Here is a 17674-nt window from a genome sequence, read left to right as displayed (position 1 = left end):
ATAATACAGCAGCCGGCGTCATCGAGCAGTGGCTGGCCGGCATCTGCCTGGTGAATAATGCATGCCTTCAGACAGTGCCAGCAAAACATTGCTTCCATGGCACCCAGGCACAGCTGGTGGCCTAAGGCGGTGGCTGGCACAATGCTCAGCGCATGTGACCTCGGGCTTCCGCGCAGCTTGTTCCTGCTACGTCACTGTCTCACGTCAAGGGCGTCTGCTTGCAGGATCCTGGAGCACCTGAGCTAATGCACTCGTTGTGCAGGGAAATAAACTGCACAAAAAGCATGTCTAGTAAAGCAGCTTTACCTCAGGGCCCTTTGCTAAAAACCATGCGAAAGAAATTCCTCTTGACCACTTCCTAATGTTTTCTTCTGAGTCCAATTGGAACATATGGAATTTTGGACATTAATCTATCTCTCCCCAGCTGAAAAATACGAGGAAGTTTTACTGGTTAAGAAGTGTAGTCGACTGAACAGCATTAGACATCATGAATCATTTGTTTAAATGCACGCAAGAATAATTGGAATTGTTCTCAATAGCACATTAACTGGCCCCATGTTTTAAGAGAAACATTCAGCTAGCACCCGTTTTTCTGCTGGACAGCTCAACGCACGATGGGGTTTGTCAGCCAATACTTGTAATGAAAACACCCAAACCACAAGTACCAGCCTGCATAGTGCTGGTGGCTTGAGAGTCAAAGACTGGGTGAATGGTAGCCTCATGATGAATGACCAATTGGCATCTCTGTTCATGGTATAGCCAAAATCCCATATCGTGTGTAGTGGACTCAACAGAAATCATTTCCACCTGGCCAGCTACAATTTCCACTTTTAAGGCTTAATGAGTGTAAAAGGAGTTTCCTAGACTATTTCATAATCCGTGGCTACTAGACGATGCGATATGATCAGGATCACTGGAAGTATGCGATTTCCATAATTATACATTTGACGCATTTGCCACATAATCCATCATCTACTGAATAATCTGCAGATTATAACACAAAAATGTTGTTTCTAGCTCAAAGGGGTCAAAAGTTACTAAAACTGTTGCAACTGTTCACTTGCAGAGGTTTACTGCTCACCTCTCAATTGCTTATTTTGGTACTGGTTGTTAAACTGGTACTAATGAGGTGAATTATTTGTTCAGACAGTATTAGCATGTGTAAAAATGTAAAAAATAATGATGTAATACTATCAAAAAAATGTGCAGCATTATGCTGCATAATTTGTCTTTTATTGCTGCATAATGCATAATTTGGAGCTCCTCTGCCTCATAATTCCAGTGGCTCTTCATATGACTGGGCCCCAAGGCTTCAGGGGCAGGTGTCTATACAACGATTTAACACATTCTCATAGCTGTTAAGTTTCCTGGGTCCATGCGTAATGTCCTGCTCCAGGCAAGTTTTTTTTTTAGTTCTGGACTTGAAGTCCTGTTTTATGATGAATAAAGTAGACTGTAAGTCCCAGAATTCAAAGAAAGAAACCTGGGCAGGATCAGCACATCACATGGACTTCGGAAAATTAGCAAGGCTGCATTCTGGTAATTGTGTTTTCATCACCCTCAATTAAATATATTGAACTAAATTACCAGATTAAAATGGTCAGCAAAAGGAAAGTCTAGTCCTTGAAACTTGTTCTTGGCGACTGGGAGTCAACTGGAAGATTGGGAAACATTGAGAAAATCCACTGAAATAAGAAAAAAAACACTTCTGGAGTTGAAAAAAATCAGTAAATGTGTATCAAATACAATGCAATTTATTTACCAATTTTGCAAACATCTTTCTGAAATTAAAAGCCACAATTGAACAGCTTCATTAAAGTTGTAATCTAGAGATCATTGGATTCCCAAATCAAGTGTGAGTACCCATGAAGTGACTCTGTGTCTTGTCTCTGTTACCATTAAACATGTGCACTTGAAACTTCGAGCAGGCGCGTACTGCTGTTTGCTAAAAAGCCAGGACTATTTAATACGCAAGGCATTGGGGCCCCTTGTTAGGCGATATTTGTAAATTTTAGTCGGGCATTTTGTAAGAGTTATGTTACACACCACAAGTACCAGGATGCAATAATATAAACCAGGCCGAGACTAACTGCTTTTTGGTTGACATGCATACCCGAGTCACTTTTGGATTGCATAGGTGCGAATGTCGTCTACCGCCCCCTGGCGCTCCCTGCACGTAAACGCTCCTTGGTCGCCTTTCCCACCTGCAGCAAGGAGGCAGGGGCTGACGATTTTTTTTAAAGCGTTGATGGGTTTCACCTGTGGACGTCCTGCTGGTCGTTATATGAAGGGGCTAGGAAGACGTTGCCCCCCCTTTACCTGTTTGGCATGGGATGTGTAACCCTGCAGGGGCTGTCTGAAGACCAGGTTCGTTCATTTACAAATGTCTGGTTTTAGGATAATTCAGCATAAGAACTGCGTCCTACTTTCTTGAATGACACGTTTCAGCGTGAGAAGGGAGTGTCCGTCGACGCACTGAATTTAAGGTCTGTTTGACCGGCGCCCCCGAGGTCCTCGTAGACTCTTTGCAGCCCCCCCCCCCCCCCCCCATTTAAGAAACGAAACGAAGTGTTCCACGCACGGAATTTAATTTGTTCTAAACTGCATTTACACATGTGGGTAACGTTGTCAGCTTTTTTCCCACTGCTTTGGGCTCGGAAAGTAAACCCTAAGGGACAGATTTACAAGCCCCTTGCGTCACTTTGCGTCATTTTTAACATGGGAAAAATGACGCAAAAGTGGCGCAAGGTTCTTGTAAATCTGCCCCTTAGTTGGAGAGACTTGGACCTTTCTCTGCGGAAAAGATGAATGCCCGAGGTGTTAAAGTCTTTCTTTTCTGCCTGTCCTCGCACCCCCTCCCTCGGTGCAGCAGACTAGGGGTAGGCCGGGGCTTTTGGGTGAAAAAGGTTTGCACTACTAGAATCGTGTTTAGCCAGGGCTTTGGGTGGGCCGGGCCCTGCACCGGCAGTTCAAAAAAGCAGGTGCCGAGACGGGTCCCTATCGGGCTCTCCATGTTTGCCTTCATCCCCAGGGAGGATTTTATTTCTATAATTTTGCAGCATTACTACCTTGAACTGCATTTGATGCAAGGCCAAAGAGACTCGTTCTTGTTCTGTAACCGTCTCATAATTTTATCACTTAAGCATTTTCAATATAATGTACAGGGAAACCACAGTTGCTTATTTAGCATATGAAACTAACCACATCTATTGACAACGTCAATAGTTCTGGATTATTGTAGCTGTAATGTTACTTGTTGTAGTATATATCTTGGTGCACTGACAGAAGCAGCAAAACACCAGTCGGGCGGCAATCTATGCTAAGTAGTAAGCACAGATTTTTAGTTTACGTGTTTTCAAGCCACGCCCTTAATTACATCGGCCCCGCGCCTCCTCAGTTTTTACATCCCACTTAAAGTACTGTGGTAAGCTTCTCTTAGGAGTAACAATATTTTGCTTTGTAAACTGTCACTGTTTTGTACGACTTCAGCGCCGCATCCTGTGATTCTGTCCAAAACACGCCATCGCCCTGCCTAAAAAAACACATGAAAATCTTATTTATTTTGCGTAATGTAACTTGTGCTCGTGATCCCAGTGTTACAAAAATGCAACAAATTCAATATTGCTACAAGTCAATGATAAAGGCGGTAGGCTTTGTTTGTTATGAAAAGTTACACTAAAGCATGATAGGCATTTGAGTGGATTGTTACTATTCTGATTTAAAGCCAGCATATGTTTTATTGCATTGAATCTTACGGATTACCTTCGTAGGCACGGGAATATTTACACCAAGAATCCCTGTTAAATTCTGTTAGGAGAGTTAGTGTTTTATTTTTGCCCACTGTAATTTTGTATACATTTGCAATTTTAGGATCGTAAATCTGATGGTTTCCTTGTGAGAAGTTATGCTCAGTACAGTAGGTCAGATCTCCTTATGGTGACAAGCCAGTGTCAATCAATTAAATCAGTCCTTTGTTAAGCGCACTACATGCCCTCTAGGGTCTCAAGGCGCTGATGAGAGGGGCCGCTACTGATCGAACAGCCAGGTCTTCAGTATCCTCCTGAAGGTGAGCAGGTCTTGGGTCTGTTGTAGGCTCAGTGGGAGGGTATTCCATGTCTTGGCGGCGAGGTGGGAGAAGGATCTCCCGCCGGTGGTGGTTCTTTGAATGCACGGGACGGTGGCGAGTGAGAGGTCGGCGGAGCGTAGCTGGCGGTTGGGGGTGTAGGAGAGCGTCTGTTGAGGTAGGCTGGGCCGGTCCTGTGGATTGCCTTGTGTGCGTGGATGAGGAGCTTGAAGGATCACCTTGTTGGAGAGCCAGTGCATGTTTCTTAGGTGGGGGGGTGATGTGGCCGTGTCGTGGTGCATCGGGTATCAGTCGTGCTGAGGTGTTTTGGATGCTTTGTAGTAGATTTAGCTTGGTCGAGGCCACCTCCAGTGCCATTGGCCACCAGGAGTCGTCCCAGGCTGACGGGTTGGAGCAAAGGATGAGTACCTCCGTCTTGTTCAATTTCAGCTTCAGACGGCTGCTCTTCATCCAGTCGGCGACGGCCTTCATTCCTCCGTAGAGGTTGGCTTTGATGGGGTCCTTGGTGAGGGAGAGGATCAGTTGAGTGTCGTCGGTGTAGGAGATTATGTTGAGGTCGTGCTGTCGGGCAACGTGTGCGAGCTGGCCCATGTAAATGTTGAACAGTGTCGTGCTGAGGGAGGATCCCTGGGGTACGCCGCAGATTATCTCTGAGGCAACGGAATGGGGGGAAGCGGATGCTCTGCGTTCTGCCGGAGAGGAAGGAGGTGGTCTATTCCAGAGCCTTGTCTCGGATCCCTGCGGCGAGGAGGCGGGAGCGTAGTGTGCGGTAGCAGATGGTGTCGAAGGAGGCTGAGAGGTCTAGGAGGATGAGTGCTGCTGTCTCCCCATTATCTAGCAGAGTCCTGATGTCGTCTTTGGCGGCGATGAGGGCGGTCAGGTTGCTGTGGTTGCTGCGGAAGACAACCGATATGGCATCGATTTGGTGTGTATGGAATATTTTTGCCAAATGCCAAAAGTCTGGCCTGTTTATTATGAAAGGTTATTACAAAGGCAGTGGGCTTATTTATTGTGAAAAGCATGTGATAACACTAGCTCTTATATTGTTAGTCTGTAGAAAGGTATTTAGTTGCATGTAGCCAACAGATTACTATAGCAGAGAAGGGTTTTGATTGGTCACCCACTCTGACATATCATGCAAGTAAAATTTCACTCGGCTGATTGCGGTTAGGCCCTATTGAGATCGGTTGTATTTTGTTTTGCCAACTGTAAGTTCACAATGATTTGTAGTTTTATAAATGTACTAGCAGCCCGTCCCGACCTTGTCCGGGAGCAATCAGGCTTCAGGGCCCCCGCTCGCCCTGGTCCCCGCCCGCCCCGACATTGTCCGTGGGTCCCCCGGAGAAGCAGCCTGTCCCGACCTTGGCTTCAGGGCCCCTGCCCGCCCCGACATTGTCCGTGGGTCCCCCGGAGCCTTACCTCATCCGCCGCACCTCCCCGCGCTCCTGAGTTCACCGGTCCGCCGCTCCTCCCTGCCTGTCCGCCGCTCCTCCCTGCCTGTCCGCCGCTCCTCCCTGCCTGTCCGCCGCTCCTCCCTGCCTGTCCGCCGCTCCTCCCTGCCTGTCCGCCGCTCCTCCCTGCCTGTCCGCCGCTCCTCCCTGCCTGTCCGCCGCTCCTCCCTGCCTGTCCGCCGCTCCTCCCTGCCTGTCCGCCGCTCCTCCCTGCCTGTCCGCCGCTCCTCCCTGCCTGTCCGCCGCTCCTCCCTGCCTGTCCGCCGCTCCTCCCTGCCTGTCCGCCGCTCCTCCCTGCCTGTCCGCCGCTCCTCCCTGCCTGTCCGCCGCTCCTCCCTGCCTGTCCGCCGCTCCTCCCTGCCTGTCCGCCGCTCCTCCCTGCCTGTCCGCCGCTCCTCCCTGCCTGTCCGCCGCTCCTCCCTGCCTGTCCGCCGCTCCTCCCTGCCTGTCCGCCGCTCCTCCCTGCCTGTCCGCCGCTCCTCCCTGCCTGTCCGCCGCTCCTCCCTGCCTGTCCGCCGCTCCTCCCTGCCTGTCCGCCGCTCCTCTCCGCCTGTCCGCCGCTCCTCCCTGCCTGTCCGCCGCTCCTCTCTGCTCCTCCCAGCCTGTCCGCCGCTCCTCTCTGCTCCTCCCAGCCTGTCTGCAGCTCCTCACCGCTCCTCCCCGCGCTCATGTCCGCCGCTCCTGATGTCAGCATGCACGTCGCGGCCGGCGCTACTTCCATGGGACTACTTTTTTTTCTCGTAAATTTTTTAAATAACTTATATTTTTTTAATTTATATAGCCTATGTCCATCTGCACACCCTGACAATTACAACGATGTATCAGGTGTGTGGATTGGCGCTGTGGTTCCAGAGTTTACCCGCCTCAAAGGTTCAAAGTTCTTCCTTTATAATAGTGGTATAGATGACTGATGGTTGCCCACTTTAGTAGGCCTCTATTGTCACGGCTGGACAGGCTGTAGGGGGCACTTGGCGTTTCCTGGTGAGCCAGAAGGATGGGGGCTGGTTTTCGAGCGATGGGGGCCGGTTTTGCAGCAGTGCTGCAATATCTGCCCCCTTACCAAAAGCTGAAGTAGTACTAAAGTGGCAGCACAGCTTATTGCTAGCACATTCCCCGGGCTGGTTTGTGTTCCTAGTTGGGCACTGTCTATTGTGTAGTGTCACGCTATTTGTAAAGGATAGAGGCCTCATCTGTTCACTGAGAAGTTATGTTAGATCCTTAGGTGTGATATTTATATAATACAATTGCTACAAAGTAAGCAGGTCTTATTGTTAAAATCATATGCTAAAAGCAATAGACTTTAATGGGTGGATTATTAGACTGTGCTAAAATATGCAGGCAGGTGTTTTGTTACATCGAATTTCACAAAATTCCATAGTAGGCAATATTTTTGACTTACCAGAACAAACCATGGGGATAAACAATTTCCACTGTAGTAATTCTTACAGGGTTCTTGTAGGGGGATTATATTGTTTTTAAAACTGCATTTTGTACATATTTGAAAATGTATTATGGTATACCGATGGTCGCCTTGTTGGCTGTCACTATAGGACGGAGTACATATGACTTATTCAGTGCCTAAACCCACCAATGACCAAAAAAAGACATATTTGTTGGAAGGAGAAAGCAGTTGAGACTTCATTCTTAATTGTTTACTTAATCGAGACTGGTAATAGAAATACCAGCCGTCATAGTGGGGTGCATAACATAGAACTGAAGGGTATATATGCAACAATTGCAGTATCAGACCATAATGGCTGCAGTAGACCGTGTCATACAGTGACGATTATTGTACAGTTGTTATATATCATCAGATGTAATTGTATATTGACAGACAAAATGTCTTAGCACAGTATCGGTGAATCTCGGGCTTGATTTTTTTTTTTTTTGGTTGGTACCTTTGGCTCTAGACAAAAGTCAAATAAAATGTATTACAATGAGTTTAATAAATATTTCAGGAGAATGGCTCAGTGAGCTAAACACCCAGGGCTTACAAATGGGGCGTCCTGGATATCAAGAGTGTTAATTTTAAGGAAGATTCAACCTTTCATCTTTCAGTGGAAGATAAATGGAGTACCATGATTTGAGTAAAAACAGTAATATTCGTCGCTTAGAGTGCATTGAAAGGGTGGATGTATGTATGTGCTGACTCCGGAGTATGAGGGTCACGGTTCCATCACCGGCAGCTCAGCATCATGTGACTCTGGGCGGGAAACATCATTTACCACGAAGGCATTACCACGAATAACGTTTACCACGTGACACTTACCACGCAAACGTCTTTACAACGAGGGTGCCTTCCACGACGTCTTTACCACGGGCTGGGGGGGAGACGTGGTATTCCTTCAAGTCGTTCTGCGTGGGCTTGGGGGGGCAGGGGGGGGCGTGGGCTTGGGGGGCGGGGGGGGGGCTCGGAGGGGGGCTGGGGGGGTCTCCCCCCCCCAAAAAACAAACAAAGGAGCGGATTACTTAAATTAAAAAAACGAACTTCAGTACCACCGAAGAAAAAGGAAAGTGCCTCCCCCAAAGACGTGCCGTGTACGTGAAAATATCAGTCTTTTTTTAGTTTTGGTAGACGTGTTTTGACGCTTGTTTCGATGGTGAATTGAAGTACGGGCTGCTGGTGAAAGACAGGAAGGTGTCAGGTAAGAAATTAATCTTTATCGTTTGTGCTTAAAGGACGTTAAAATGCGTGGTATAATCCTTCGTTGCAAATTCCAGCGTGGTAAAGCCACTTGCGAACTAAAATTCGCGTGGTAATGCCATGCGTGGAACTTGTAATCGTGGTAATATCATATATTCCTCTGGGCAATAGTTTAATCTTCCGAAGGCCCCCAGCGCCTCAAAACATTAAGGGGTGATATGTTCGCACTTTATGAATATGGATTGTGTGTGTATATATAATCACCTACTGGTGGTCGCCAGGTGGTAGTTTTAGTTGGGACCTAGTTTCCATAGAAAAAGCGTTTTGTGACTTGCCTGTATCTTTGCCGCCGGTTTACGAATCTTCACGAAACGTTCCACAAAACGTGTGCTGGTGATACTTGTTGTGCATGTACAGTTTTGGGGCGATTTGCATAGTGGGGGCTGAGTAAAAGGGGGGCAAAAATGTGCATTTCCCATGTTAATTCTCGTGGGAATTTTAGATATGACTTCAGTCCGAACCGCTGAACGGAAAACACCAAATTTGGTAGAAAAACTGTTGGTCCAGAAAGTGACCTTTTTGTTAATTGGTGTAAACCTGTTCAGTAGTTTTGGAGCTAGTAAAGAAAATCTAAATTTGTATATCTAGGGACACGGATCCTCAGAGGATCCAATTGCCACCATGCTGGAGTCCTATTGACTGGCAACACTTCAACCAGGAAGTGTTGACAGCCCTCTTGAACTCTGCTTAAGTAGAGTCCCAGAAAAAATGCTAATGGAAAAAATGGGGGGGGGGGGGCAGAGTAGAAATACCTGACCCAATGGTTTTGGTACTGGGGTCCAAGAGTGCCCCTGTCAGGGGAATGAGGCACTTTAAAAAAAATCAAAAAACATTTTGACGCAAAATTGTGGCAGCTGCGAATCGACAGCAAAAATAAAAAAACGCAATCTCATGCACTTGGTTTCAGATTAGGCCCTAGGTGGGCCTGGTGCCAGGGGTGGTGCTTTATAATAAAATTTGGAGGGGATGAAGACCTCCCCCATCCTCAGGCTCTTTTGAACCCCGGGAACCACCACAACACTGGGGCTTAATGCAATTAATGAAGGGGTGTCACACTGATCCCCTCCTCAGGGTTATTACAGCCCTGGCGACCACAACCTCCCCAGGCTTATTACAGGCCTAGGGACCACCACCTCCCCTGGGTCTAATTTAAAATTGGAGGGGGGGGGGGGGACATGAACCCCTTCCTGTGGCTCTTAAGAGCCCTAGGTACAACATCCCCCGGAGCCTTGCCAATCTAAACTAGCATTTACAATGCAACAGTTTCGCCTTTTCAAAAGTTAGAGCTATTGGCATTGTAAATGACAGTTTTATTTGTGTTGGTTTTGAAAATAGATAAATAAATGGCATTGTCATTTATATTGCCAATAGCTTAATCTCTCGCAAATGTGAGACCTATTTTACCCTACTGGACGAGCTCAGCAGAGCGCAATTACTACCGGAGCCACACTCACCCAGAGCCACACTCACCCAGAGCCACACTCACCCAGAGCCACACTCACCCAGAGCCACACTCACCCAGAGCCACACTCACCCAGAGCCACACTCACCCAGAGCCACACTCACCCAGAGCCACACTCACCCAGAGCCACACTCACCCAGAGCCACACTCACCCAGAGCCACACTCACCCAGAGCCACACTCACCCAGAGCCACACTCACCCAGAGCCACACTCACCCAGAGCCACACTCACCCACCCAGAGCCACACTCACTCACCCAGAGCCACACTCACTCACCCAGAGCCACACACACTCACCCAGAGCCACACACACTCACCCAGAGCCACACACACTCACCCAGAGCCACACACACTCACCCAGAGCCACACACACTCACCCAGAGCCACACACACTCACCCAGAGCCACACACACTCACCCAGAGCCACACACACTCACCCAGAGCCACACACACTCACCCAGAGCCACACACACTCACCCAGAGCCACACACACTCACCCAGAGCCACACACACTCACCCAGAGGAGCAAGCGCAGCAAGGGGGCAGGGAAGCAAGCGCAGCGAGGGGGCAGGGAAGCAAGCGCAGCGAGGGGGCAGGGAAGCAAGCGCAGCGAGGGGGCAGGGAAGCCAGACAAAACCTAATAAAAAGGGTATGCATGGAAAACTTGTGCAACACCCCGAGGACACACCGTATGAGCCGCCCAGGAGCAGCGCATGACCAAGTACACCCGCCTTCCCTCCAATGGAAGTCAGCCCATTCCACCCCCCCAAGAAGGACAATGAACGTGGCACTCATGCCCAGCGTGTTGCACAGACTGCACCGAAGTGCTCCCACAAATAAACAGTTGTGTGAGAGCTCCCCGAAGACCCATCCACCGAGCCGCACACAAGCTGTCCCGGGCCGACCCAGCTCCACAACTACGCAACCCGGCTCTGGCCGCAACGCACCTCCAACCCCAATGCCGCCCCCCTCCCCCCCAACAGGGGCAAAAGAAAACCCCCCCAACTCTGAAGCACCTAAAAGCTGGGGTCGAACCACCACCAGGTCGGGGCAGAGAAGAAAGCAGCCCAGAACAACCGAAGCTGCCCAAGATACAGCATTTTCATTCTGGGCATTAAAGGCACGCGGAGTCGCGAGGACACGACGACCCAGACGTCCGCTACCACAGCAACCGCAATTATTCTATATCAACCCATTGGGCACAAGTCATGGACCATTAAGTGCTAGGTCGCAGTGAATAATCCCACACCATGGCCACCCCCAGACCGAGGCCCCAACGCGAAGGGCCCCTGCGAATGAGGGGTGTACCGGCAGGAAAGCTCAGCACTGCGATCCCCCCGTGTACCCAGGGCACCAAAGATGGACAGACCACGAAGGGCCGCGAACCCCAAAACACACAGGAGCCCGGACAAGGGGCTGCCCATGCCCTGTCCTCCCACCTCAATCCCGAGCCACAGTGTATCTCACTCACAGCCCCGCTCTGCCACTGCAAACGTGGCCGGGACTGCAATGGCACTGGGGACAGCAAAGGTGGGGGCGGAGGCCATGGGATACAGGCCGACTCACCACTAACTCATGGGACACAGGCCGATTCACCACTAACTCCTGCAATCCACCACCGGGGGCGGCGTGACTTTATCAGACGCCGCTACCCGGGAGCGGCACAACAGCCAAAAGCCAGCTGTTAGAAAGGTGGTCCCTGGAGAGGCAGAGGATGTCTGACTGACCACCCCGAGGCCCACCCTTCCTTAAGGAATTGGCCGAGCGCCGTCTAGAGGCCTCCTGGGTGAGGGCTCTCTCCTAGAATCGTCGCAGCAGAGTAATCACGACACTACAAAGGGACACCACACAAGAGAGTACTTCTTAGAATCTTTATCAGCATTAATGATCGGTTCCTTCGGTAATATGTACAACGGATTGAGGGATCCTCAGTCTCGGTAATAGGGGGGAAAAGGGTAGCGGGACAGTCTTAATACCAGTCTGGCACGGGGATACCCTCCGCTCGGCTCTCAATCCTCGAGCTGGGGGGTTCCGCAAGGGTTGGGCCGTGGCAGCGCCAGCAGGCTCCAAAGATGGTTTCAGCGAGATTGGGCCGCGGCAGCGCCAGCAGGACTCCAAAGATAGTTTCAGCGCAGTTGGGCCGTGGCAGCGCCAGCAGGACACCAAAGATGGTTTCAGCGAGGTTGGGCCGCGGCAGCGCCAGCAGGCTCCGAGATGGTTTCAGCGAGGTTGGGCCGCGGCAGCGCCAGCAGGCTCCGAAGATGGTTTCAGCGAGGTTGGGCCGCGGCAGCGCCAGCAGGACTCCAAAGATAGTTTCAGCGAGGTTGGGCCGCGGCAGCGCCAGCAGGCTCCGAAGATGGTTTCAGCGAGGTGGAGCCGCGGCAGCGCCAGCATGACTCCAAGGATTCAGGGTTCCAAGTAGTGAGTTCTTCTCGGGGTCAGCCGCGACAGCGTCAGCAGGGCTCTCGACTCCAGGATACAACTGCTGACCCATCCCAGAGCTGCCTAGATATAGGTCTGGAGCCCTTTGATGTCCGGACCCTCGCGCCTGGGGGTCAGAGGGGCTGGGATGAGAGGGTCCAGACACCCAGCAGGGGGGTGGAGCCAGAGCCCAGGGAGGCCGGAGGGCGATCGAAACCAGGCGTCCGGGGACGGCTGGGGGGCCCATCGAAACTCCCCTCCTCCCGGATCCGTCAAGTGGCCGCTTTACCACCTGGTTGGATCCTGGTGCCTCCATGTCGGGGCTTCGCTGGGGCTGTGGCCGAGGTCGGGCCGAGGCCACGTGGTCCGGACGTGTAGGGTCCAACATGGAGTCGGGGCCTGAAATGCTGGGCCGGAATCGGGGTTGGATCCGCAGAGTGGGGCGAGCAGGGGTCACCGGGTTCCCGAGGGGGAGAGCCGGGGGTCGCCAGGGGTGGCGGCTCTGGTGAAGTTCGGAGGGGAAAGTTTTAGGCCGGCGGGTAGGGGTTGCTGTTGTCCAGGGCCCGCTATGCAGGAGAAGTGGGACCACGCCACGAGGCCGGGTCCGACACCAGCACTCCAACCCCATTGCATGTGCATGCCTGCCAGGGGCTGTCCCCGCTGACCCTCCCCCACAGGGAGCCCAATCACACCCGAGACCACCTGCAGCTTCCCAGGCCCAAGGTGAGTGGCAGGCGCCCGGCAGACCAATTCAAACTGCTCAAATTTTTTGTACAAAACACATTAGTCTATTTTTCCTCTACCTAGAAACTTGGCTCTCGAAACTGCCCTCCACGCCATAATACATGACCAATTGGGCAATATTTACGCTTGTAGCGTACAACAGTCACCACAGAAAGCATCATGTGTGAACACCTATTTATCACTTACTTTACCAAGTAAGCATGAGCTTACCCCAGCCGGAAAGCACGCTCAGTTCACCCCAATGTTCACTCTCCAAGGACAGTCCCAACGTCATCCTACGATCGTGTTACCAGATCAACAACACCAATGGTACAGTTTTTCAATTTTGCCCATCAAAAGGAGGTGGAAATAAGGCAGGTAGCCTTCCCACTAAATATCTTCAAAGCGAGTGTCACGGCGAGGAACCACTGCCCCAGGGGACACAAAGGCTGTGCAGGGTCACATCGCGGTCCCTTCCCATGCTGCCCCCATGCAACAAAACACAACCTCCGGCCTCGGGGACTGCAGGTGAGGGGGGAGACAATGCCCGGGCACTCACCGCAACATGCCAGCGTGTCCAGCGGACCATCGCATCCACAAGGGGGGGGCAGGGGACTCACCACCAGAGGCGCCAAAGGCAACCACTGACCCGACGCGTGAGCGGCGCTAGTAGGCCTGACCATGCAACGCGGCCCCTCGTTGAGCACTCCACGCGCCGCCAGACTGAGGGCTGAGCAACCGGCCCCTAGCAACACTTCAAACCCCCTTCTCTGCCAATCCAAGCCAGAGGCTGGGAGCCCAGTGCATGACTGGCAGTCCTGACTCCCCCCTTGCCCAGATGCTCAGCTGCAAAGAAAGGCCCCAAAGGTCCTCCCTGTCCCCGGAACTCACAGCGCAGGACTGCCACCACCTGGTCCTGGCTACACGTCACCCAAGGCAGGCTGCAGACACAGCGTGTCCAGCGGGAGCAAAGGAGACCGCAACAACGCCAACCACAGAACGAGAGCAATGGAGGGGGGTGGGAACGGAGACACGGACAGCGGGAGGGGGGGGGCGGGGGAAGGCAGGACAGCAAGCACGAACAAGAGGAGGGGGGGCAGGACAGCAGCAAGCACTCACCAGAGGACGACTTCCGGCGGCGGTCGGGGCAAATGACAAAATAAAAGGCTGCAAAAAAAAAAGTAAATGCCCACCGCCGCATGACGTTTTAAACAGGGCGGAGAGGGAAAAAATCACCGCAACGCCCACAAATCGCCTCGGTGAATGACGGACAGATCTCTCTTCCAATGGCTAGCCTCCATTTATGGAGCTAGCCAATGGAAGAGATGCGGAACTAAGGCACATACTGTTCTAACATAAGATTTCGCCTGCGCGAAACGCTGCTGCGCAGCGGTTTGCCTATGCGAAACCTAAAAATGGGTGGTAGCCGAGGATCCCCTCTTGGGTGCTCCTTTTCTGGGGGATATCTGTGCTGCCTTCTCTCTCCTGGAGATGCCCGGGCTTCCCTCAGTCGGTGCTAATCCTCAACCTCATAGTTCCTGAGTGCCACTCCGCCCCCAGCTCACGAGTGGTGCCAGGGCTCCCCTTCCTCTGTTTGCTGGGTGATGCTTGTGATCCCCTTATGGGTAACCCTGGACTCTCTGCGGGTGATACTGGAGTACCCCTCCTAAGCCTGATGTTGGGGCTGCCCCCCTCTGGTTGATGCTTGTGCTCGGCTTCCCTTTGATATGCCGAGTCCCATTTCCCCTGCTCCTTTTAGACCCGGACGCTCCGGATTTGCACATCGAGGAAGTGCTCCATCTCCCCCTCTACCAGCCTCAGTCAAGTAGATGGAGGCTGGCATTCCCGGGTCACCCCTGGGAGGGAGGTGTGCCAGATACACCTCATCCAAGCACAGCACAGAGGGTCTACAGAGGATGTCTCTGTGGTTTGGGCAGTGGGACATGTTATATTATTTATTCTTGTGGAGCGCACGGTTACCCTAGGGTGTCCTGGCGCTAGGTGCTGGTTACGTGGGAAGCTGGTTTCGTGTTAAGTGTTTTCAAACCCTTACAAAAAGACAAAAAATCCGGGGCATTTCTGAGCAAGAAAGGCAGCTCGTTCCAAGCTCTAGAAGCACAGAGAATATAGCCCCTGCCTCCCGAATTAGAATTTTTTAAAGGAGGTCACTTGCACTTGTTTAGCTCCTGTTGATATTCGGTTCCTGCCTGGAACATACCATTGAAATTTGCATCTAAGAAACTCCGGGCCAATTCCGTTGACTGCCTTAAAAACAATGCACAGAGCTTTGAAACGTGTTCTTAGCCTTACTGGAAGCCAATGCAGCATTTACGAAGCGCAACGGGTATAGACCACACATACAATACAATAGACTGCCCGGAGTGGATTAACTGCGACTTCACTCCTTGAGTAAATGTTTCCATGGCGCATGCGCAGGCCGTAAAACGCTATGAGCGCTTGGCTTGGCGCATGCGCGAAATAGTAGTCTATTGCCGGTGTCGGCGCATGCGCTGGAAATGTCACCAGTTCCGCGCATGCGCTTTGTATACAATACACGGGCGACTCTCGGGCTGATTGCTCGTTTGTACGCGCATGATCATAATTAACCAATTAAAGACATGTATAAAAGGGCGCGCCTCCTTCCTGTCCATTACCTCCACTCCCTCTCGGACGCTGGCCAGAGGTACTGACGGACAGGTAGGTTGTCTCGTTCTCCCCACGCTATTTTCCTTTTAAGCTGCCTTTGGAACTTCTTAAGGCTACCAGCTTTTTGTGACTACATCATCATAAGGCATTAGCTTTTTGAGCTTTAAGATTAATTATTGACGCTTACTTGGCCCTGGTTGGTAGGGTGGGAGCCATTTTTTCCTCTGAGACTACTGAGTTATGTTTTAATACAGGAAATGAACCTTAAGATAGCTAGATTTTTCTTTGGAGTTCTTTCACAAAGTAAAATCACATACTATAGCTATGTCTCCTATTTTCAACAGAGCGGGGCCTCATTTTCCCGAGCGGGTGCCGGGTGAGGTGAGGTTACTTCCCACATAATGCTGGGTGAGTACAAATCACAAAATAATTTTTCATTATTTGTTTGTTAACCAAGAGAACATGTTGTCTCTTGACGCAGTGGCGAGATCTTTCGCCCTACTATATGTGTGATGGCTGTCATGCTGTTTTGTTCACTAAGGACATTAGTTCTTGAACTACATTTGTTGTTTGCACTATTTTTCCTTAGGAAATGGACAATGTACCCACAGTTTCCTCCAGCTAATATTTGGGGCTCCAAGTTTCTGGTAGGAGTACTGTTTATTATTTGAATTGCCACATGATACTTTTTGCAGTTGCCTCTCCTTTGACACCATGGTCCTGACGAAAGCTGGGTAATATCCTTAGACAGCTGAAACATGTTGACCACACTGCACTGCGCCATATTATAGTTATATTTTCAAACTGTATAGCGCATATTTTAATCATGACACCAAGAACAGTGCCCAATAAACATATTTTCTGTTCTGGTAGTTATTCTTAAACCTTTTTTGCACTCATTTTTTCACTGAGCACTGCACACATCAGCACCACGTCTGAAATACACTGTGGCTAGAAGGCTATCGTGACTTCCCTGTCTCTACACCATCAATAGATGTGTTGGGTGAGATTGGGAATAGATCATCCATATCCCACATGACGATCTTTCCGCCATAATGGTGGGCTGATGGGAATTTTTTTCAGCCCAGTGTAATTTCACTGTCACAGCATTCCATGACAGCACACACACTCTTTGACTATGTGCCTCTTTGTGTATTTACTGGTATTTTCAGTTCGCTCCTGACCGAGAAAAACCTAGGAATTTCAGACCGCATTCTCGCCACTGCGTTCTGGACCAGTTGAAGCCTGTTCAAATGTTTTTGAGCATTGAGGTAAAGGCAGTTAAAATAGTCCAGACGCGACCTTATTCAGAGCCGTTACCACTGTCCTCAGATTACTCTGAGTAAGGAAGATCTTCATTTTCCGGATTATTCTGAGAACCATAAAACAGGCGGAGGTCACCTTACTTATTTGGTCTCCCATAGTAAGATTAGTATCCACCAGAACTCCAAATTCTTAGCTTTCCTAGCAGGTTCTGGGCATATGCCAAGATCCCATGGCCACCAATCGGGTGTCCAGACCCTTGGATTGTTGCCGAATTTCAGGATCGCGGTCTTAGAGGAATTAAGTTTTAGGCAGTTGGAGGACATCCTGGTAGAGATTGCGCTCATACAGTCATGAAAACATTCCCCGGCTTCTTTCTCAGCTCCCTCTGTCAGCGACAACACAATTTGTGTGCCATCTGCGTAAGAGGTGGGTTGGAAGCCAAAGGACCTAATGACTCCTGCCAATTGTGCCACATATATATTAAATAGTGTGGGGCTAAGCGAAGAGCCCTGTGGCACCCCACAAGGGTGTGAGAAGGGTTTTGAGGTATTCCCATCCAGGTCAACAGTCTGCGACCTGTTGGATAGAAACGATTGTAGCACTTTCCACGAGGTATTCCCATCCAGGTCAACAGTCTGCAACCTGTTGGATAGAAACGATTGTAGCAGTTTCCACGAGGTATTCCCATCCAGGTCAACAGTCTGCGACCTGTTGGATAGAAACGATTGTAGCAGTTTCCACGCCGACCCCTTAACACCAACTTCCGACAACCGGTCAATCAATATTTCATGATGGACCGTGTCAAAAGCCGCTGATAAGTCCAATAGGACAAGTACAGCATTTCCTCCTTTATCCACGGCTTCTCTAATTTCTTCTGTATATTTTAACAGAACCAACTCAGTGCTATGATAAGCTCTG

The 17674-nt window shown here is 50.6% G+C and overlaps 1 protein-coding gene across 2 annotated transcripts in view; it reads left to right on the top strand.

Annotated features, from left to right (window-relative positions):
• Nucleotides 1-2249: 2249 nt before the first annotated feature.
• WEE2 (WEE2 oocyte meiosis inhibiting kinase) overlaps nucleotides 2250-17674 on the top strand; it is a 124089-nt gene continuing 108664 nt past the window's right edge. The window contains exon 1 of one of the 2 annotated variants that reach the window (XM_078653653.1): nucleotides 2250-2367. The gene's annotated coding sequence lies outside the window, so the exon portion shown is untranslated. Of the gene's footprint in view, nucleotides 2487-17674 lie in introns of both variants that reach the window. The other variant, XM_078653662.1, reaches the window with a different exon arrangement.

Source organism: Lissotriton helveticus, chromosome 1_1 (assembly GCF_964261635.1).
Source record: "Lissotriton helveticus chromosome 1_1, aLisHel1.1, whole genome shotgun sequence".
Classification (NCBI taxonomy): Eukaryota; Metazoa; Chordata; class Amphibia; order Caudata; family Salamandridae; genus Lissotriton; species Lissotriton helveticus.
This window is presented reverse-complemented; position numbering and strand designations above follow the sequence as displayed.